Source organism: Arachis hypogaea, chromosome 8, assembly GCF_003086295.3.
Source record: "Arachis hypogaea cultivar Tifrunner chromosome 8, arahy.Tifrunner.gnm2.J5K5, whole genome shotgun sequence".
Classification (NCBI taxonomy): Eukaryota; Viridiplantae; Streptophyta; class Magnoliopsida; order Fabales; family Fabaceae; genus Arachis; species Arachis hypogaea.
In genome coordinates this window covers 36891692-36916235 of record NC_092043.1, presented here as the reverse complement: position 1 = coordinate 36916235, position 24544 = coordinate 36891692, and the positions used below count along the sequence as shown (strand labels likewise).

The following is a 24544-nucleotide window of genomic DNA, read 5'->3' as shown; positions in this document are numbered from 1 at the left end:
CCTCCACCAAGAGCCAAGCCTCCGCTACCACGATGTCCGCCACTCTCTCCACAGAGGCACACTCCAGCGAGCTACCTCCACCGCCGCAACTTCCATCTCCACCATTGCTCCACTCTTCTTGCTCTGAGGTTGATTTTGAGATTTTGTAAATTTTTAATTTAATCTTCTCTGTTCTAAATTCATTATGGTTTAATTAGATTTTAATTTTTTTTATTAGTAATTTGGTATAGTTAAACTACTTTTCACTATTAGGTTGATTTAGAGTAAAATTTACATTTTTTTATTAGGATTTCTCTTGGTTCATAGGTAATTAAGCATGCTATTGTGATTCTTGGGTTTGTAATTTGAATTTGTTTAAGGTTTGTAATTTAAGTTGATTAATTTAGGTTAGATTCAATACATTAGGTTTTGAATTGTTGAAATATTTGGAATTCTTAATTTTGTTATTTCCTGCGTTGATGACTGTTTCTTTGAGAAATTATTGTTGGGATTGTTTGTTAATTGTTAATTTTAGTTTAATTTAGTTTAGGTTTTGTTAGAATTTCAATTTCAATTTTGAATTAGTTTCAAAGTTAGTTTAGGGTTAGTTTTCTAGGATTAGCGGATTTAGGTTGATTAAGTTAGGTTAGATTCACTACATTAGGTCTTGAATTGTTGAAGTATTTGGAATTGTCTAATTGTGTTAATTGTTGCATTGATGGCTGCTTTGCTGAGCAATTGTTCCTGAGATTATTTGATAATTTGATATTTGCAAACATGTCGACAGATAGTGGTGCTGCGAATCAAGCTGCTGGTCGTGGTTGTAGCCATGGTTGGGGTAGAGGGAGGATTTCTTCCGGTACCCTCGGAACTTCTGGATCCTGTCCCTCTACTATGACCACGCCGGTGATGCCACATGTTGCGGGTTTAGCCCGTTCATCATGGTCCCTAACCCCATCTACGTGCCTCCGTCCACGGCGATGACACAGCTTCATACCGCTCAACAGCCCGCATCCACAGCGATGCCACCTCCAGGAACGAATGTCGCGGCCTCGAAGTCCAGCCAGCTGATGTCCTTCCACCACCTCCCGCCACACGGTTGTGCATTTGGCCTGATGACGGCACAAGATAAGTATCATGTTCAATGCTCATGTATTTCCTATTTATGGTTATCGCTGGTTTAGTTGATTTAAGTGTTAATTGCTCATTATTGTTATCTGGTTTGAATGATTATAATTCCTGTATGCTGAAAGTTCCTGAAAGCTAATTCCTATTTAGTGGATTTAAGTTGCTTTGGATTGGTGGTTATTGTTTTCTAGTTTTAATAATTATGATTCCAGTTAATGCTAAGAGTTCTTAAAACCTGATTCATGTTTAGTGGATTTAGGTTGATGTGGATTGTTGGTTATTATTTTCTAGTTTTAATGATTATAATTCCTATTAATGCTAAAAGTTCCTATAGCCTGATTCCTGTTTAGTGGATTTAGGTTGATTTGGATTGTTTTCTAGTTTTCATGATTATGATTCCTGATTTCTGTTTTCTAGATTTAATTATTAGGGTTGATTCTTGTTTGAGGGTTATTGTTGGGATTTTGCCGAATGCAAAGGCGTGCACTTAGAAGATGACGAATGTCATCAAGCTGATGTACAACTAGCCTTGACCCAACTATATAAAGATCCATGTTGAGACCAAATATCACTGGTTTGAGAAAATGAGCAGTAGTTACTTTTATAGTTTATATCATCTATCTTGTTTAACTCAATTTAAAGCTTCTTTGTGACAGCTGCACTTCATTTGGAATGCTGAGCACAACCTTGCCATCAGGAAGATACTCGACCATAGGATGGGTCAGCGGCTCCAGCAGATGCTGGATAATGTTCATCATGGGCTAGACCAGCAGACGAGCTGGCTCTGACTGGAGGTATAGAAGGGCTTGTTAGCTCATTGGGAGACCGATGTAGGGTTCAGGCATCGGCGTCTCACCAACCAAACTAACAGGGCAACGGACAGGTCGTCCAAGTACACCAACGGCTTGGCGACCTTCATGAAGACGAAGGCCAGGCTGGTATGTAGTTCCATTAATAATGTTAATAATTTCGTTATGTTATCTATTTTTCATATCATTACTAGGCATTCTACTAATTTTATATTTCAATCCAACTTGTGTAATCGAAGTCGTTGGACTGTGAGGCCACATCGGTGGAGATGTTTAAATACACCCACATGTTGAAGGAGAAGAAAGTGAGATTTACTAATTAGCTATCTCAGGACCATTATGTGAGTAAACATACATCTGATTATCCTTTGTTATGAAATTACTAGAGATTGACTGTATATCTGTCTTACTAATCACAATAACTTGTGTTAATTGCACATGAGTCCTACATACAGAGACTAGAGGCTGCGACTCAGCAATCTTTGCAGTCTCAAGAAAGTGGGGAGGATGCCGCCGATGGATCTACGACCTTAGTCATCGACCCCGATGTGGTTTGGCGCGAGACCACCTCAGCCACGTACAAGAACGGCAGATACGGGATAAAGTCATTCATTACCAACGGCCTCCACACCTCGATATTGAGGCCGTCGTCAGGCTTCGATACCAATCGAGCCGTCCAACCTGAGGAAGGCGTGAATTTGAGGCTCCAGGTGCAAGAGCTCCAACGCAGCCTTCACCATTAGGCTCAGGAGCTTAACGATTATCGGGAGAGGTATCAGAAGATCCTCACCCGCGTGACGTCTACGGATGAGCTCAGACTAGATTTTAGAGAGTCGCTGGAGCGGATACAGTGTATGGAGGCTCAGATGGAGGTGTACCAGGCCCAGATGCGCGCTACTGATATCGACCCTATTGGTGGGAACACCACTACTGGTGGCAGCGGTTCTATTGTAGGTGGTAGCAGTAGTACTAATGGCACATGGGCATCGTCACCGCTTTCTGCGCCACCGACTTAAGGACATGGGACTGTCGACGACGACAATGACTACCTTAATTTGTAGGTATTAGGTTTTTGTGCTATTATTTCATATATTTATTTGATGTACTTGACTTTTATTTCATTTTCCCATTGTATTATTTATTTATTTTTGGTGGCCGAAATTGAACTCCGCACAACTGAACCAACAAGTGCATCGAATCGTCCAAGTAATACCTTAGGTGAGTGAGGGTCAAATCCCACGGAGATTGTCGGATTGAGCAAACAATGGCTATCTTCTAAATCTTAGTCAGGCGATTAGAAAAGATGGTTGTTTGTCAAGAAGCATAAACAAAAAATAAAGGAAACAAAATACCATATTAGTGTAAAAGCAATGATAGATATTCAGTTAAGGTTTCGAAGATGCGTATTCTTTCTGGATTAACTTTTCTTACTGTCTACTTCAATAACGAATGATTCATTCAATGGCAGCTGTAATTGATTAACTCATGTAGCATCCTCATCAAGTTTGTCTCTTCTAAACCATAGCAGTCCACCATATCCGAGCAACTCGTGTAGCATCCTCATCAAGTTAACTCATGGCTTTCCACTATAGCTGAAGGTGTGATCTAAGCAATCCACTCCCCTTCGCAATCCTACTCAAAACGCCACAGACAATGTCGGATCTTCCGGATCAGGGAACACTGCTTCTCAAACTTTAGCCTTAATGCCACAGAAACCTCAGTAACCGACGGTCAAGAGAGTTTTATGTCACGTATCCAAAGTCGCCCAGGCATGCTCTTGGAATCCGCAGTGCACTCTCTAACTGTGGTTCAATGCTATCCGGGTCAGGACTCACATGGAACCCATATAGAACAAGGATGATTATCACAAGTCATCCTCAATTCATGAGATGAAGAATAAAAATGCACAAGAGAATGGAATCAAATGTGTATTGAAATAGAAACAGTAATATTATTAATCCATGAGAATCAGCAGAGCTCCTAACCCTAACTTAGAAGGTTTAGTTGCTCATGCTTTACAGAAAGTAATATAAAATGTGAAAGAGGTAAAGATGAGGCAGAAGATTCTAAACATGAGTGATCTTCTCCTTTAAATACTAATCTAATAACTAAGAAATATAAAAAGTATGACAGACTAGACTAGAGGTGCGAAAATCCATCCTTGTGCCCACTTTGGTTGAGTACTTGGGCTGAGTTTGGCATCTAACTTGAGGAATGGATGTTTAAACGCCCATTAGGGGGTAATTGGCGTTGCCTTGCTTCTTGGTGGGCATTGAACACCCCAAAGGGGGTGGTTCTTGGGCGTTCAACGCTGGCTTGTCTCCTTGGGGCGTTGAACGCCAACCAGGGGGTAGCTTTTTGGCGTTTAACGCCCAGTATGGGCAGGCTCCTTTGAAGAAAAGTATAAAGCATTATATATTGCTGGAAAGCTCTAGAAGTTATATTTTCAATGCCGTTGAGAGTGTGTCATTTGGACCTTTGTAGCTCCAGAAATGCTAGTTTGAGTATATGGAGGTCAGATTTTGATAGCATCTGCTACGCTTTCCTTGCCTCTGACTCAGACTTTGCCAAAATTCCTCAATTTTGGCCAGAAATTACCTGAAATCATCATAAAACACAACAACTCAAAGTAGAATCTAAAAATATGAATTTAGCACTAAAACTTGTAAAAACATAATAAAACTTGAACAAAACATAACTAAAACAATATGAAAATGATGCCAGAAAGCGTATAAAATATCCGCTCATCAATTTTAAATAAAAATTCTTCATTATTCATGAATTGATCACTAATTGTGTAAAAAAAATTTAATTTAAAATTAAAATTGATAATTTATTTCAATTTTTTTAAAAAAATTACATTACCATCAGAATTACCGATGGAATAATCTGACAGCAATATGGCACGGAACAACATGTTTTTTGTGCCAATATTACTGTCGAAAAAATTTGCCGGTAACCAATTAGTTTTTTGAATAGGTGATCCGCCGGAGAGTCTGACAGTAATCACCGTTGGACGAAATAAATCTGACGATAAACATTTACCGGCGAGATTTATACCGTCTGATTATTTCCGACGGTACTCAGCGTTTTCATTGTAGTGTTTTTCTTGTTGTTTTAAATTTTTTTTCCTCCTCTTCCTCCTTTATTATCATCATCGTTGTCGTCTTCATCTCCTATATATAGTTCAGAAAATTAGAGCATAAAAAGTTTAATATTCAGCACAAAAAATTTTAAACAGTCACATACCCAGAACATTGGCACCCAACCAACAAAATATACACAGTACAAAAATTTCAATTCACAACCCAAATATTTTGATACTACCTAACACAGAAATTTTTTTTGGGCCCACATATCCAAAACATTAACATTCAACCAATAAAATGCACACATCACATAAGTTTTCGTATACAACACAGAAATCTTAGTGCATAGAACAAAAGTTTGTGTCCAGCAGAAAAATTTTTGGAGGATGATATATTCAGAACATTGACTCACTCAACTAACAAAATATACATTCGTAGCAAAAATTTATGTTATGTACAAAAATTTCTATCCCATGTACAAATATTTATGTGCTATGTGCAAAAACTATAATATATTGATAAGTTTGTGTTATTTGCAAAAAATTTTATGCTATAGATAATTTTTTGTGCTATATCAATAAATTTGTCTACTCTCTAACAAAAATTTTTGTGCAAAAAAAACGGAAAAAGAGAAGTGATAATGTATGTGCGTGTTTTTTTCGTTAAATTTGTGCCAACTTAGTTAGACTTAGTTACAAAAATATTTATATATATATAGTATCACCGTTATATTTAAAACATAAAATTATTAATATATATAAAATTATTCAAAATATGTAGAATAGTTGAATTTGTATTTCATTTTTGAGCTAAGAATTATATATGTAAGGAGTACTGTATAACTAACGGCTTACTTGATTAGTTATAATTACTAAAATTTGTTACTCTCTTCATTAATAAGTAACACCGTCTTTTAAGTTATCTTAACTAAATTATTTTTGTAATTTAATTTATCTGTGAATATATAGTTATAGGACAATTATGTCAGTGAGTGAATATAGTTAAATGCAATATATATCCAAAAGGAAAAAAAAAAACTTGAATTTGATTTTAAAAAAACTAAAATAAAATAATCTTGTAGTTGATTTTGAAATGATTAAATTAACTTTTTAAAATTAGAATTGTTTAATTTAATATAAATTTAAAATTAGTATATGTATTATGTCCTGCACAGATAATATACAAAAATATATAAAGAATTTTTTTATTTTTTAAATGAAAACACACGTAATAATATTTGTTATAAAAGTTTTATAAAATTAATTAAATTTAAAAATCAACTATTTTTAATATTAAAAATAATGAAATCAAATAATTAATGAATCATGATTTTACTTGTTTTCAAAGTATAACAATTATTCATTAATAGTAATATATAGTTTGTGATTAACTAAAAAAATTTACATTAGAATTTTATTTTTTTAAAGATTTTTTTTGTCATAATAACACTCGTTCTAAAGTTTAAACTGATAGGAGGAGGCGAGTTAAGTCTATAAGTGATCCTTGAAGTTGCACTCGAGACTCAAAGTGGTCCCTGAAACTAATAGTTACTTAATTTTGTCCTTAAAATTATACTCTGGGACTCATAGTAGTCCCTCAGGCAGTTTTCGTTCATCACTGGCCATAAAAAATTTGAGGTGGACTAATACTTGCCACACTGGCACTAACTACGTCGTTTTATATTTATGAAAAAAAACCCCAATGCCCTCTGAGGCCCCTTTCCCAACCTACTCTCCCACACTCTCAGCATCAACACACAGCAGAGGCAGAGCTTTCCTCAATCCTCTCTGTCGCCACCTCTCATTGGCCTCCATTTTGGCGCCACACTGCTCGTCCCCTCCCCAACCTAGTCTCTCACACTCAACTTTTTTTGTCGTCGCCTCTTGCCGACCTCCATCTTGTCGCCATGCTTCTCACTCTTCAATGTAGGGAAATGATGATGCGCACAAAACGGTGTCAATTTTGTTGAGGGACACCGTCGTGCGTTTGAGGCCTCCGAGGTTGTTAGTTGTTTAACCTCGTCTTTGCCCCCAACAGGCTCCTTCAAGCGAAGCTCAACGAAGCTTTGTGCCTTGCGAACTTACTCGAAGAACAAAGAGATGGGTACTTTTTTATCAATTTCTTCGATAAAGAGTTGCTGCCCACATTGTTGTTCAAAACCCTTCCATAAAAAGAGCGACGTTTCCCGAAAAATAATTGATCAGGAATGGAAATGAAGGGGGAGAATCACAAAGAGAATGCGTTGAATCTTCTTCGAAGTAAAGTTTGTGACCACAAATTTGCGTTCAAGGCACTCTATGATTCTCCAGAGAGCAATTATAGTAAGCTTAAATTCATGATTTCCAGTTCTGTTACTGAGGCTTGAAACAATACCATTCTTTTTGTCAGTCTTCACGGCTCCGACAAGATTTTCATTTGTCTTATCTCTAATTGACTACTCTTTTCTTACTCTTTTCTTAACGGTTTCTTTAATTTTGTCGTAACTATATCCTCTATGGGAGATTTGGCAAGATTTTTGTTTGTCTTCTTTCTAACTGCATATGCTTGATTTTATTTTCTATGTAATAATGTAGACTTCTTGCAAACCCTTATTGTTGTGTTTTCTTTACTGTGAGAGTGAGTTCTGAAGTTAAAAAAAGAGGAATGATAGGCTTGGAAATTGGATTAATTACAAAGTAATGTCTTTTTGTTTTCCGTCACTATTACCATTATTTGGACTATCTTTAGTAATTTCATGATGTACTATTTTAGGCAAAGAATTTGTGGACATTCCTACTGATGTTCCTGAAGCACATGATGGCAAGAATGATGGTCTTGATGAGAATATGGATTAGCACATAAAACAGTCATTTTGTTGTGATGGTTGGATTTGAAAGAATGAGAATAGAGATAAGTTTGAAGAAGAAGAAGAAGAGAGTGACGAAGAGAATTTAGCGAACATAATTTGAGGATTAGGGTTTTAAAAGGAGAAATGAATCACAATCGAAACAAAAAAGTTTCGTCTGCCACGTCAGTTAGCCATTGGCGTGCCAACGTGGCAGGAATCAGTCCACCTCAACTTTTTTATGGCTAGTGATGGACGAAAATTGCATTGCCTAAAGGACTACTAAATTTGAGGATAAAATTGGGTAATTATTAACTTCAAAGACCACTTTGAGCCTCAAGTGTAACTTCAGGGACTATTTTAAGACTAGACTGGAAGGAGGCAAGATGAATAGTTATATCTTTAACACTCCTACTCAAGCAAGAACCTCTTTTGAGTTTGCTTAATTTTTGCATAGACTTTCTTTTCTTCTTTTAATTGGCTTATACTACTTTTTTTTTCACTTTTGGGGTTCACCAAAAATCGAACTCTAGACCTTTCAAACATAAAGTTCTGATATCATATCATGATACCACTTATCCCAAAAGGTTAAGTTGATAGGAGGAGGCAACGTGAATGGTTATATCTCGAGCACACTTTAAATTACATTAGTGGTTAAATTTGTAGACATTTTCTTATGATTCATGAGTAAAATTTTTAAACCCTCTTACCCGTATGTTAAAATAGATTTGAGCAAGTACAATTTAATATGAGATAAAATTTTCCATTGAATTATCTTTTTTATTATCATAGCAAAAAAACATTATGGAGAATTGTTCGAGTCATGCTAGTATCCAAGTCCTTTTGCCAACCAAGTTCAAATTAGTTTTATTAGTGAGAGCACGAATGCACGCTCTATGTGAACGTTCTCACGTTCCTCCTCCTCCTCCTCCTCCTAATTCTTCGTGTTTTTCCTCCTTTTTTTTCGCGTTCATTATTCTTCTTCGCGTGTTTTCTTTTTATCGTAGTTCTTTTATTGTTGTTGCTGTTGCTACATTTTTTCTTTTCCGCCTCCTCTTCCGAGTAATTTGGAAACATTATGTATTTCTTCTTCTTTGTTTGTTTTTTGTTTTTGTTTTTATTCTTATTAAGAGAATAAAATCAGAAGAATAATAATAAGGTAAAACATGAAAAAGAAGATGAATAATAAAAAAAGATGATAATGATAAGGATGATGAAGGAGGAGGAGGAGAAGTTTTATGTTCGGTGCATTCTGGATTTAATTTTGGTGTATCCTGGTCTGAACTTGTTTTAAACTGAGTTTGTTTGTATGTCATCATTATTAAGAATTTTTGGTACATTATGAATTTGAACTGTTATACATATAAAAAAAAGACAACCATGATGTCAATAATGATAATGATGATGATGGAGGAAGAGGAGGAGGAAAAGAAAAAGGAAGAAGAAGATCAAAAAAATTCAAATAAGAAAAGAAGAAAGAGGAGGTGGTGTTGTGGTGGAGATGATGATGATGATGATGATGATGATGATGATGATGATAATAATGAAGGAGAAAGATAAGAAAAAAAAGAGGAAGGGGAGTAGGAGGAGAAGATGATGATAATGGAGAAGAAGAATGAGGAGGAGTAGTTTTGAGTTATCATTAAATAATTTCGGTGCATTCTAAATTTAATTCGATGTATTATAGTCTGAACTTGTTTTGAATTGAGTTTGTTTGTGTGTCGTCATCATTATGAAATTTCGGTGCATTTTGAATTTGAACTATTATACATATAAGAAGAAAAAGACAATGGAAGAAGAAGAATGAAATCCGCAGAGAAAGAAGCCGTCAAAAGGCAGTTAAAGATAGTGGCACATAGATGTCAATTAGGTTATACCAACTTGGTTGGGTAATTAACTTGGTTGTAGAGTATTATTCGGATTGTTTTTGTTAAAATTTACACCTATAACTATTTTATATATCATGTTCATTCTTAGAATCAAAGTAATATGACCAATATTATTACTTATTGAAATTAGGAGTGTTCATGGATCATGTGAAACCGAGTTTAACTCGACCCAGACTTAACCATATATTATGTGTAGGCCTACTTTTTAAACTGATACTCGACCCTAAACTCGATAAAATTTCAACCATTTGAGGCAAATTCGTATTGGGTACGTTCTGGGTATGAACCCGGGTCTCAAATCATATGGAAATGAATGTTTAAATTTTAGATTATGAACAACACAACAACACCATCAATGCAACATATTAAACAATACCAACAATACATCATATCACATAATAAAACTCCATCTGTTTATTAGATAATTTTAACTACAAAATCTGAAAATCAACCACAAAAGAAGCAAACCAGAGACGACAATACAGAATAAAATGACGGCGATGGCAAAGCAAATCATTGCCAGTGACAACGATTCAGAACAAACGCGATAGAGATGGCAAAGCCGATCAGAGGCTAAATACAAGCGTCAGCAATGACACATAACAGAGTTGCAAAGATGATGCATAACGGATCGGTGGTGAAGACTCAAAATAGAAGAAGACTGGCACACTGAGAAGTGTAGCTACAGCGACAAAGGAAAGGAGAGGAAGCGTCAGTCAGTAATGAAAGTGCGGTCACAGTGGTAAGATCCTGAGAGAGAAGACAAAGAAAAAAGGAAAAGGAGAGGGGCAGCTAAAATAATGAAGAATAATATATGGGATGTATTGCTAGTCCTAATAATCCTCTTTTTTATTTTTAACCAGCTGAGCTGGGTGACCCAACCTTGGACTCTAGCCTAGTTGCGTTGTCAGACCAGGTTGTTTTTAATAGTTTTGGGTTTAACCTGATTTCAATGAAGTCGCGCGGCCAAATTTAGTTCAAAATGGTCAGGTCGGCCAGGTTGTCGGGCCGGTTTGGATTTTGTTCATTCTTAGTTGAAACTTACTAACATATTTTATCTATACTTGAGTTGAAGTAGTTGTATTGGTATTTAGGAATGGTTTTATGTTTTTTGTTAGTTTAAACACCTACCAAAAACTGTTAAAAGTAAGATGAATGCACAATTGAATGCACAATATCTTGTTACAACGATGACAGACTTATTGGTCCAAAGTAATTTATAATGTTTTTGATATTTCTAGAAAGATAATAAAAATTTTACTAAGAGAATACAGGATACAATTTATATTTATCTGTTATACATAAGCACCATTGTATATAATTATTCGCGATTCTTATAAAAATGGAGGTAAGCCAAAATGAAGAAGATGTACAACAACTTTCATTGATGTTATTTCATCATTCAATTTTTTAAATTAGAAATGAAATTAAACACATTAGGAATATAATTTAAACATTAAAAATACTCAACATGTGAAGAGTTATGATAAATTAAAAAGATAAAATTTATAATAAAAAATTATAAAATAAATAAAAACAAAATAAGAAAAATAAGAAAAAGAGTACAATATAACAAAAATAATGCTTTATAGTTTATAAAAAAATTATGGAGGAGAAATAATGGATCATAGGAGGAAAGAAAAAAGTGTTGCCAGATAGAAGAATGATAATCTTTTTTAAAGTATATATGACTTTTTACAGTGAATAAATAATAAATATAAAAATAGTTAAAATAAAAAAATTTAATTTTTTTAATAAATTAAAAAAATATTTACAATTATATAATTGATGGTGGGTATATAAATATTAGACAATAAATTATAAAAAAATATATACTAATAATAATATTAAAGTTGATATTAAAATAAAAATATATTTAAACAATAAATAAAAATTTAAAATTAAAATATTTAAAATCAAAGAAAAACATGAAAATAAACTTTTGATAAATAATAACTCAAACATTAATGTGATAATAAATTAAATTAAATAATATATATTTAAATTAATTAAATTAAATGATTAAAATAATAAATTAATTATAATTATTTGACTCAATAAAATAAAATAAAATAAAATAAAAGTTATATTATAAACATTTTATATAAAAATTATTAATTAAAATATATAAGATAAAAAAATTAATATAAATTAAAATAAAATTTATTTATTTATTTTATTAAAATTAATAATTAATTAATTATAGTTAATTTTTTATAAAATTTATCAAATTAATTTTTAAATAGCAAATTAATCAGATATCAAAGTGATTATTATGTCATGCAAACAGGGGGGGGGGGGGGGGTAGAAAATGTTTAAAAAAAAACAAAAGGCGGTCGTAAAATTTAGTAAAAGGCGTTGCTGCGGTACGTACGCTAAAGACCTGCATGCTTGTACTGCGGATGTCCCATGAAATACCGGCACCCACTTTTCCTCAGTTACTTGAAATTATCGTTTTATTTTATTTTGTAAATAAAACTTCAAAAAGAAAATCTGTTTAAGTGGAGGGATAGTACGGTAAATAATATAGCTGGGTATTATTGTTGTTAAGACCTAAAGAGTATCCAAATGGGACAAGCTAGCTAAGGCAGCTGTATGTGTGTCAAACTTGTTTGGTTGACACGTACCAATCAGGTCATATCCTTTTCAGCACTTTTTTTTTTAACTAAAAAAAAAGAGTGTAATATTAGTATAAATACAAAAAGAAAAGTTATTTAATCAATTATTTTATGTTATATATTATCTTATATTTTTAAAAATGATTAATCAACTTTTTTATATCTAAAGTTACATTTGTTATAAAAAATAATTAAATTTTTATAACAGTATAATCAACTTCTTTTAAGAATATCAAACATATGTTTTTATTAAAAAACAATAACAACCAATTTTTTTTTGTCTGTGTATCATAGTTAAAAAAAATTTACATAGATTTTAACTAAAATCATGGCGTGCTTTCATGCTCAAATATTACTTATAAGAATATATTCAGATTGTTTATTAAAACATCCTCATTTAATTCAATTTAAATTGAAAATTAATTAAAATCGTATTAATTTAAATTTGATTGGATTCTATTTTTTGTAAATCGCTGGATCAGATCGGATTTCGAATATACTTTTTATAATTGATTCAATCCAATTCAAATCGCACAATGTGCTATAATATTATTATTTTATTATTATATTTACGATTATACTTATAACATGTTCAATTTTTTATACATTTTTATATTATTCATGTATTATTAATTTATTATTATTTAATAAATATTTTATGTTTAAAATGTTATTTATTTATTTATTTTAACTAACCTATAATTTTATTTCTATTTTTATGTTATCGTTGGTTTTTTAAGATATTGTTGAGACTTGTTATGTCATTGCTAATTATTTTAAATTTGATGTTGAGACTTGTTATATGTATTTAATTTTTTAAATTTGTAAAATCGCAAATCCAATCCAATTCAATCCAATCCAAACCGCTTGAAATTGGATCGGATCGGATCGAAATTTTTTTTTTTTAAATATCCAATTCAAATCGCATCGCAAGTAAAATTAATGTTCGAATTGAATGAATTTTTAACTCAAAACCAATTCAAATCGCACCACAAATACTCCTAGTAAGACTCATTCTAGACTTCTATTATAAAATTTAGTTCTTCTCTTTTTATATATATATTTTTAGAATAATACAATACGTCTAAATTTTTTGTTAATTAAATTTAATTAAGTTAGTCTAATATAATAAAAACCAGTTATAATTAATATTATTTTAAATTTTAATGTTTAATTTAATTGAATTTAGTTTATAAAACAAGTTACATACGTAGCATTATTCATATTTTTATAAGATTAGTGTTTCTTTATTTCAAATAATTTTATTTATTTTGAGGACTAAACATTTCGCATGGCATATATTTTTTCCCAATATCAATTCTTTCATATGCAAAATGTAAATTTGGGACCGTTAATAATTAAGGAAAGTTATTTGTTTGTTATTACTAGAGAGTAATGAGTTGAATTTAGACACAGGAATATTTGACAAGGCGCATAAACCAGTATAATATCAGAGACTTTTGATATGGCCAAATTAAACATAGCTTAGCCTGTGGCGGTAAATGTATCAAATACCAATTAGAGTAGCGAGGATGCCACGTGTTTGTCTATATTTTACACTCTATTCCGTAAAAAAAAAAATAATAATAATTAAGTTACGAACTTGCAGATGTTTATCCACATTTATACAATTTTGTATAAGCATTATATATTCATAGTTTATTAACAATCCTATTAATTTATTTTTTATTTAATAAATGTGTATTAAAAATATAATTATTTATATATTTTTTATTAATTTAAATTTTTTAAAATAATAATAGATATAATATTAAAGCTTCTATTATTAGAAAAATTTAAAAGTTCGATCCTTATTATTCCTAAAAAAATATAAGACAAATAAAAAATATATATATATAAATATTTAAATAAATTAAAGAAAAACTCTTATTTAAAGAACGTGATAAAAATATAACTATATTTATATACTTTTTTATTAATTTATATTTTTAAAAAATAATATTATGATAATATATAATAATAAAAATAATAAATGTATTTTTATATGAATATATATGTACTCGATAAAGATCATTTAAAAAAAAAGCATTGGTACACACAACATTTTTTAATTCTCATTATACTATATAGTAGATAGTAGATATAGTAGATATACATTATACAATATAATGAATTTTCTGTGAACTTACGCCATCTTCTTTAATTTGAACACGATTAACAACTGTAAATCTCTATATGTCTTCATGTGAGTGGTGAATTGAACTAATTAATTAATTCATTACAAACTTATTACAATAATAATTTGAATAATGACAAATACCTTTTTTTTCAGCCAAAATTAATAAATCTTTTAAAATTATTTTATTTATTTTAAATATTAAAATTGGTTTAATATGAGCTAACAAAAAATTAGTTCTTATATTTTTTATTTGAATATACATTCGATATTATTCCACCGGATATTCATCGTGTGTATTATGGTCCCCTCAGCTTCTTACTTCTCCAAAAGCATGACATGTGCCTCTCGCTCTCTCTATATATACCCTCTTTTCCTCTCATCCTCTTCACCCCTTCACTCCCACCATTAACAAACATAAACACTTTCATTCTCGTCATTTTCTTCCTTATCCTTTTCTTTCTATTTTCTTCCCACTTAATAAACAACGAACTGGTTACCATGCCTGAGGCACCAAAAGAGTATGACCTGGCGGGTGAGAACAAGAGGGTCCTGGACTTCATCGAGTATGTCACTGCAAACGCCGACGTTGTGCAGAAAGACATCCTCGATGAGATCCTGTCCCGTAATGTCGGTGTAGAGTATCTACGCCGGCATGGCCTTGAAGGCCGCACGGACCGGGACACCTTCAAGAAGCTTCTCCCCGTCATAACTTACGAGGACATCCAACAAGATGTTCTTCGCATAGCCAATGGAGACACTTCTCCAATACTCACCTCAAAGCCTATCTCAGAGTTTCTCACTAGGTGCCAATAAATTAAAACTCTTCTATTCATATTTCTAATTTTTTTTTTTAATTTTTTTTTAGTGTTTGGTTGGTTTGTTCTTATTATTATGTTTTTCTTTTTAAAGATTGAGAAATTTGAGAGCCACTTTTAGTGGAAAGTCACTTAAAGAGACTTCTCCTTTAAAATTGCTTTCTCAATTAAGTTTTTGCTTTTAATTTTAAATGAAACAGACACTTATGTAATTTTAGTAATTTTAATTCCTAGTAAAGTTTACATGGGGTCCTTTTAATACATTAAATAAAAAAATTAACTCTAATTCTTTGCACTATATATTCTTGTTATTTACCTTCAAATATTTTTTTAGTTTAACAAATACACTAAAATTACCATAATTTTGTTACTTGAAAAATTTCAGATGTTATTGAAATATTGGTGTTTCAATAGTGTTAGCTATCGATATTGATTAAAAAGAAATAATATACAATATATTAATTAAAATTAATGGTTAAAATTAATGAAATGGTATGTTAGAAACTTTTGGAAATTTTTCTACACACAAATAACAACAACTTTATTTTCTTTTTTGTGTAGCTCTGGGACATCAGGAGGAGAGAGAAAGCTGATGCCAACAATTGAAGAAGAGCTAGGAAGAAGGTGCTTGCTTTATAGCCTATTAATGCCAATAATGAGTCAATTTGTGCCTGACCTAGAAAAGGGCAAAGGCATGTACCTTATGTTCATAAAATCCGAGTCTTGGACACCTGGGGGGATAGTGGCTCGGCCAGTCCTCACAAGCTACTACAAGAGCCCTTATTTTAAGGACAGACCCTATGACCCATACACTAACTACACAAGCCCAAATGAAACCGTCCTTTGCCCTGATTCCTACCAAAGCATGTACTCACAACTTCTTTGTGGCCTTTGCCAAAACAAAGAAGTTTTGAGGGTTGGAGCTGTTTTTGCTTCCGCTTTTATTAGGGCCATAAGGTTTCTTGAGAAACATTGGGTCCTACTTTGTAACGACATAAGGACCGGATCTCTAAATCCCAATATCATCTCTGACCAGACAGTCAGAGACGCCGTGAAAAAGATTCTTGATAAACCCAATCCGTATCTTGCGGATTTTATCGAGAGTGAGTGTAGTAAGAGTTCATGGCAAGGGATTATCACGAGATTGTGGCCCAACACAAAGTATATGTGGATGTTATTGTGACAGGAACTATGTCACAATATATACCAACATTGGATTACTATAGCAATGGGCTACCACTTGTGTGTACCATGTATGCATCAAGTGAGTGTTACTTTGGTGTGAATCTAAATCCTCTTTGCAAACCAAGTGAGGTGTCCTACACCCTCATCCCTTCAATGTGCTACTATGAGTTTTTGCCGGTTAACCGGAGCGACGAGGTCACCGGTTCGCTTCACATGCCAAAATCGCTCAATGAGAAGGAGCAACAGGAGCTGGTGGAGCTTGTGGATGTTAAGCTTGGCCAAGAATATGAGCTTGTGGTCACAACTTTTGCCGGTTAGTTTCTAATTTTGTACATCATCTTCTCTCCATTATATTTTAGAATTTTATGGCCTTTTAGTTATATATAATTTTAAATATTATATATATAAACTTATTATAATATTAAGTTAAATAAAATAACTTTATATTATTGTCCTGTTCAATAAACATATGCAGTCTTTTTGTTGGATACATCATAAATGTCTAACGACCATTTTACTTTGGGCATGATTATGTCTCTTCCCAAAAAATCATATTTTTGCACTACACGACAACACTGATATAAAAAACAGAAATGATTTTTCAATACCCTTTTTTTAAATCGATACTCATCATTCTACCGTTATTGAATTATTTTGCGCAACTCTCACTCTAATATTTAAAATTTTTGTTTTTTGTATTATCACGTTAAATTAGATATTCAAAAAATATTTTATTTTTAAGTGATTCTTGTAACGGTAAAGCAAACGCATATCTTTGGTTAATTCATATATACTTGTGACAATTTCAGGCCTCTATAGGTATAGAGTGGGTGATGTCCTAAGGGTGTCGGGATTCAAGAACAAGGCGCCACAATTCAACTTCGTCTGCCGGAAAAATGTTGTCCTAAGCATAGATTCCGACAAGACCGATGAGACGGAGCTCCAAAATGCCATGAAAAATGCCGTGACACACCTCCTCCCCTTCGATGCGACCGTGGTCGAATACACCAGTTATGCGGACACCACAACCATCCCGGGCCACTATGTGCTCTATTGGGAACTCACTCTAAACGGTGCGACACCAATCCCACCGTGCGTGTACGAGGATTGCTGTCTTACCGTAGAGGAGTCCCTCAACAGTGTGTACCGGCAAGGACGTGTGTCCGACAAGTCGATTGGGCCACTTGAAATAAGGATTGTGGAGCAAGGAACCTTTGATAAGCTCATGGACTATGCCATAAGCTTAGGTGCATCAATTAACCAATATAAGGCACCTAGGTGTGTTAAGTTTCCACCTGTGCTGGAGCTATTGAACTCAAGGGTGGTTGAAAGGTTCTTTAGCCCAAAATGTCCAAAATGGGTCCCCGGACACAAGCAATGGAGCAATGGTCAGAACTGAATGAATGAAGACTGAAGTAGCATGATTAGAAAAAATATGAACAACTATGTTATGTGGTTGTGTAGGTTTTTTTTCAACAATGTTCCTATATGGGCATCTTAGGTTAATTAAGGCTTCTTAGGCCCCCTCTCTCTTTAAGTTATAGTTGATGTTTTTAATTAATAAGTTGCATAATGAATAGTTGTGATGTGGAACTTAAATTAGCCAATGTAAAAAAGCAACAAATTCCACCCTACTCTAAATCGTGTTTCTTTGTATCCAGTTAAATTGAACTTTTTTTTTAATTTGGTGATACTTTTTTTTTATTTTTTTCCTTTTGTGGAAATGAATGATAACGTTCAGTTGGTAAGCAATCATGCAATAATGCTTCGTTTGCGCACTGAATTGAAGTGTCAATGGGGTGGCTTATTTCCAATTAAGGGAAACGAGTAAGCCTTTCACTTCTGAACTTTATTTTTCTATTGTTTTCAGGGGAAAAAAAGGGCTAATCATCTATTTGTTACCCCAAAGATTTAGTCGCCGATAAAAATTATTTTAGAGATATTATCAACCAAACAGTTTTTAAAAGATTTAAAAATATGACAAAAATAATAAATGAATATTATATTTTTTATAAATGACAATTTTTTATATTTAACAAAAAATTTATCTATTTGATCTGAATTTTTGTGACAACATTTAAATAAATATTTAAAAAGTACGCAAAAAAAATTGAAATAAAATTTAATTTCTAAATTTTTCTTTTTATTTTTCAAAAAATATAGTAATTCATAATCAAAAAAATTAAAAAAAATTTACCTAACATAAAATTACTAAATTTTAATAATAAAAAATCTTTTTTTAATATTAATTACAAAAAATTACATCAAAATATACTTTTTAAAATTTTTTAAAATATATATTTAATATCTAATTTTTTATCATATTTTTAAATTTTTTAAAAATTTATTTGTTATTAATATTTTTTAAAATTATTTTAATTCACAACGCAAATTTTCAGATACCATTTTTTCCATAGTTTACACACACAACAAAAATATGCATATGTACAAACTTTTTCTGCCTTGTTTCCACAATTCCACACTACTTGAGTCCAGCTAGCTTACCAGTCACACAAATAATAAATTATTGGAAGACAATACGTCCCTTAAAACTAACATATAAACAAGTTTATTTAATTTGGGTATATTTTTATTATTTATTATCAAAATTTAATTTTCTCTTATATTTTTAAACAAATAGAAGTTCAGGCGTTAGGATTTTTCTTCAATTTATTATGAAATGGAAAAAAAATTGTACTCATTTTATTTTAGAATTTAATTTTCATGTACTAATAATATAAAGTGTTTTACATAGTTATTTAATTAATCTATTCTTTTGAATGAATATTTATGCGATCAATATAAAAAATAATTATTTATTGATGTGCATTGTTACACAATTAGATACACGTGTAAAACTTATTTATACAGTATATCAAAATTAATTTTTTTATGTTAAACACTAATTAAATATGCATTTGTTGTTTTTGAATATAATATATAAGATCAGATCTATTTTTATGTAAACTTTAAGTTTAAGCTAAAATTTAAATTGAATGTATAAGATAAAATGAATAAAAAGGACCTATTTAAAAATTAATGAGAAAAAAAGAGTAGATAAATATAATAATTTAGAACAAAGAGAAATTAATAAAAAAATATTAGAGACTAACACTTTTTAACAATATTAACTAATATTTTGGATTAAAATTTAGAATAAAAATAATTTTGTCAACCTAATATTTAAAAAAAAATGTATTGATAATATAACATTGCTAAATTAATAAACAACACGCTTTTATGAATGTTGATTGGATACTAGTCTCATTCTTGGTGAAATGTGATGGCTAGAAATGACTCCAATTCCGCTTATCTCTCACGATGTCTCTTTTAAGAATAACAATATTGTAGTATTTTTACTCATAGGCAACACTTTATATGGATATTTATTAAAGTATGATAAATGGATAATGAATATTAATGTCATGCATGATACATTTATAAAAAGTTAATTTTTTTATTCTTGATAAACATATTCTCAAATTATTTAAACATCATGCATTTTTTTTTAAATATGACATTTTAAGAACATTAAAAAAGTTTCTCAATTAAATAAATGCTAATGAGGGTAAAACAGATGTTTAGAGTTTTTAAAACTATACTATGTCTAATATAACCATACTATGTTTAATTTAAGAGTAAAATCAACTCAGTTTGTTTAAATAGAGTTGATTTAAAATTTTTAATATTATCTAATCTAAGTGAATCTATCTCTATATATTTTTTTTAAATATAAAATTTTTTATGTATTTGTTTCAAACAATTTAAACTCTCATATTTGACCTATTTTTATGTTTTTAATATGCAGAATTATATTATAAATGTCTCTTTAAATAAAAAATTTTTAAATAAATTTTTTTATTTGTTTATACATAAATTTTTTTATTCAATAAAAATTAAATTCTAAATTTTTTTAATCATACAAATTTTAATATTATATTATAATATTTTTTTTAAAGTTTAAATTAATAATAAAATAATAATTATATAAAAAACACTAATAATATAAAAAGAACAGGTTTAGTTGGAACAAATAGTTGTTGTATCATTTTTATCACCGAATTCTATATTTGCGTAAGATACAGAAGTCTCCTGTTTCATCATCTTAGGATAAATTCCTTATCCTAATCAATTTTAATCATATCATATTTTCACAAAGTCCGATTCTCAATAATTATGATTATTTTATTTGAATATATGACTCTTTTTCCTAAAAAATACAATTCGCTCAGCACTTCACCTTACATCAAGTAGTATTACAATTGGTGAAGGTTAATTAACTTATTTAAAACATGAGGAAGAAAAAAATGAAAAATAAATATACAAAAATATACTATACCATTGTAAACAAGATTTATATTGATAAATAAGATTGTCAAAATAGATGAATATATGTATTAACTTATTTAATTATTTTTAAAAAAATAAAAAAATTAAAAATATTTGTTAAGTAGTTATATTTTATGTATTCTTTATGTACTCTTATTATAAATATTTATAACCATACATTAAATAAGTAACGAAGTTAAACTAATTTCTATTCTAATTAATATATATTAAAATGACTAATTAATTATAATTGAACCCACGTCTATTAATAATAGAAAATGATTTAGATAACACTAGTCAAAATAAGACGTTTGACAATTTTGGTTTTACTAAATATGAATTAAATATATTAGTCTGTAAAATAAATAGATTGACATCTTTTAATTTTTTCTCATTTTTTTTGTTTAGTTTTTAACATTTTTTTAACAATCAAATTCAAATATTTCAAATTTAATTAGCTCTTAATAGTGGGGCAATTTAATTTTGAAGGCATATATGTATAATTAATAACTAAATATATAATTATCCACTAATATAAACTATTAAATAGATCAAATCAATTCATATTTGAAAAATGTTAAAAAATTATTAAAATTTATTATTTTTGGTTATTAATTAATTATTGCTATTTAAAACTTAAAGTATGAACTAAGAATCTAAGATATGTAATTTGATTACTAAACTAAAAAAATTGGTTAATAACTAAAAGTGATAATCCAATACAATAAATTTTAAAAATCACCTGCATTTTTCTGTTTAACACAGGTATTGATTGATTAGTACTATCATAGATATTTTAATCTGAAAGACAAAATATCTGTTGTGTGCACAGAGTGTCCCAATCTAAACCTACCACAGTCTATTCTCAACCTGAAAATTTGCCGACAAATGACAGAATTAATAATAATAATAAAAGAAAATTAAATCAAACTTCTTTAATTATTGTGTTAAATATTTTATTTAGTTTTTTAAGATAAACACTATTTGACTTAAAACTCAAAAAATGACAGACACATCCTCACTGAAAATCACTTCTTCACTGAATTCAATTAGGTCTAAACTAATGGTTTTTCAGAATAAGATTTGAATATACACGTTTCAATTAGGACCATTAGAAAAATAGAAAAGGGAACATATGGAGCAGAGTATTGTTCCCTGTTTCTTACATTCTGTGAAACAAAACAAAGTAAGAGTTGTTTGTTTTGAATTTTTATTATTGTAAAGTGTTTTATCACGGACACAATCATAAATTGTGTATATCCCTCTGACACAAATTCAAAAGAAGAGACAAATCGATGTATTCAGGGACAGATTCTGTTATCCTTATTGGCCCATGTGAATCAATACGATCCTCTTGCCAGTAGTGAATAATTGGAGATAAATACGTGTGCTATGCACGTTATATTTTTGTTCAATTTTTTCGTCCACTTCGAATAATTGTTAGGGCCCTTTGAATCTTCACCTATGTACCCCCATATAGTTGCACTATTTCCTTAATCACTCTTCCAGATTAACGTATTTTATGTAAAATTTTTAAATAAAATTAATAATTAAAAATATTTGATAATATTACTTATTTGTTTAAATAAAAAAAATATTATATACATACTAAAAATAATAAATATATTAAATATATACTAAAATCAATTATTAAAATTAATTATTAGTATATAATATATTAAAAATAAATTAAATTATATATATTTTAGTAGTTAATTTTAATATATAAATAGTATTTTTGAAAAATAGTTAGTATGCATTTACTGTATTTAATACGTAATATTATTTAATTTTTGTAATATATATTTTATATTTTAGCATATATTTTGTAATTAATTTGATGATTAATTTTTTATATATATGTAATATAATTATTAATTAAATTATTATCTAATAATTTTTAATTACCAAATTTACTTAAAGATAAATGTATATAAATTTTTAGGTTAAAATTGACTAACATAAATATATGATATAATATAAGATTTGCGAACTTTTTTATTTATATAGAGAAAATATCATAAATATTCGTACAATTTAATGTAAATTATTATAACCTATAAATAATTTTTATTTTTAGTATTTTTTGAATTCACAACTAGTTTTAGTTCAACCACTACAAGAAAAAAAAGTCTATAGTGACACTTTTTTTGTCACGTTTTAAAAGCGTAGTCAAAAGTGGTCAATAGCTACATTTTACAAGAGTGGCGATTGATTAGAGATTTGGCCACGTTTTTTCTTGCTACGCTTAAAAAGCATGGCGAAAGGAGTTTATGGCCACGCTTTTATGAGAGAGACAACTGATTCGAGATTTAGCAAGTTTTTTTGCCACGCTTAGAAACATGCACGCTTTTAAAGGTTGGCGACAGGGTTTCGTTATAGTGACGTTTTAAAAACGTGTCCGTTTCTTACAACTCTTTTGGCACGCTTCAAAAGCGTGGCCAAAAGGTCCTCGTACAAAATAAAACGCTAAATTTTACTTCCTTATTCAAAATGATGCTTATCTCCATCATTCAAAACCCTCCTTCTCTTTAAAGAACCAGGAGACCAGAACCCTAAAAGCTTCGAAGAACCCCTTTTTGCCACGCTTTAAAAGCGTGGTTGTATATCTTCATATTGTGACGTTTTAAAAGCGTGGCTATATCTCACATATTGTCATTCTTTAAAAACGTGGTCATATCTCCCACATACGGCCACGCTTTTAAGCGTGGCAATATATAAAAAGAGTGACAAAAAAGCGTGGCGATAGGTTACCAAAAGCGTGACGATAGAGCAACCGCCATGCTAACAGAGATAACCCTTTCAAAAGCGTGGCAGTAGTCTAAAAACGTGGTGAAAAGCTATCGTCATGCTTTTTTCAACTTTTCGCCACACTTTAATAATTAACATTTTTATAAAAAGAAATAAAATATATTCATGACTTTCTTAATATATAACACCGCCCACCAGTCTTCCTATAAACCTAAATATTTTTAGTGAACAAAAAAAAGTTATTGTCCAATGCAACTTCCAACATTACTTTGTTAATTCTTGGTCTATATTATTGCTCATTATTGTTCAAAACTTTCCATTATTTTATGCCTAACTTAATGCAAATTATACAGTAGGTCTTCTTTTATAATAAAATTCATGGGAGTAAATAATTAAATTTATCTTTAAAAAATAATTCATCTTTTAAATTAGTCTTAAAATTTTTTTTAATTAAATTTGTCTTTTAAAATTAGTTAAATTAGTTTTTTTTGTCACTTTTGTTATTCATAGCATCAAAATTTGTTTATATAACATGTTAAGTGACACTATAGTACATATCTAATAATTCTAATTAATAACTAACTTGATAAGTTTATGAAATCAAATCAACTACAAACAAAGGGATTTTAATGTCTTAATATCTTCTTTAATTTGTGATTGATTTAATCTAATTGCATAACTTTATATTATATTACTCATCAATTAAGATAACTGGGTATGTATTATGGTTATAATAGTGTCATTTGATATATTACATCAATAAATTTAAACTCTGTCAAAAATAAAAGTGATGAAATAACTAATGTAACTAACTTAAAATTTAAAAAAAATAAATTTCATTAAAAAAATCTTTTAAAAATAAATTTAAAAATAATTAATTTTTCAAAAATAAATTAGACTATTTATTCAATCCCTTGAATTGAGTTCCTATTATTAATTCGATTTAACAACTTGATCCTTTGACACCATTCGTGGTGTGTTCAATTTG

At 30.1% G+C, this 24544-nt stretch overlaps 1 pseudogene; it reads left to right on the top strand.

Moving 5' to 3' along the window:
* Positions 1-14869: 14869 nt before the first annotated feature.
* On the top strand, positions 14870-18159 carry LOC112707285 (indole-3-acetic acid-amido synthetase GH3.5-like; annotated as a pseudogene).
* The last annotated feature ends 6385 nt before the right edge of the window (positions 18160-24544 follow it).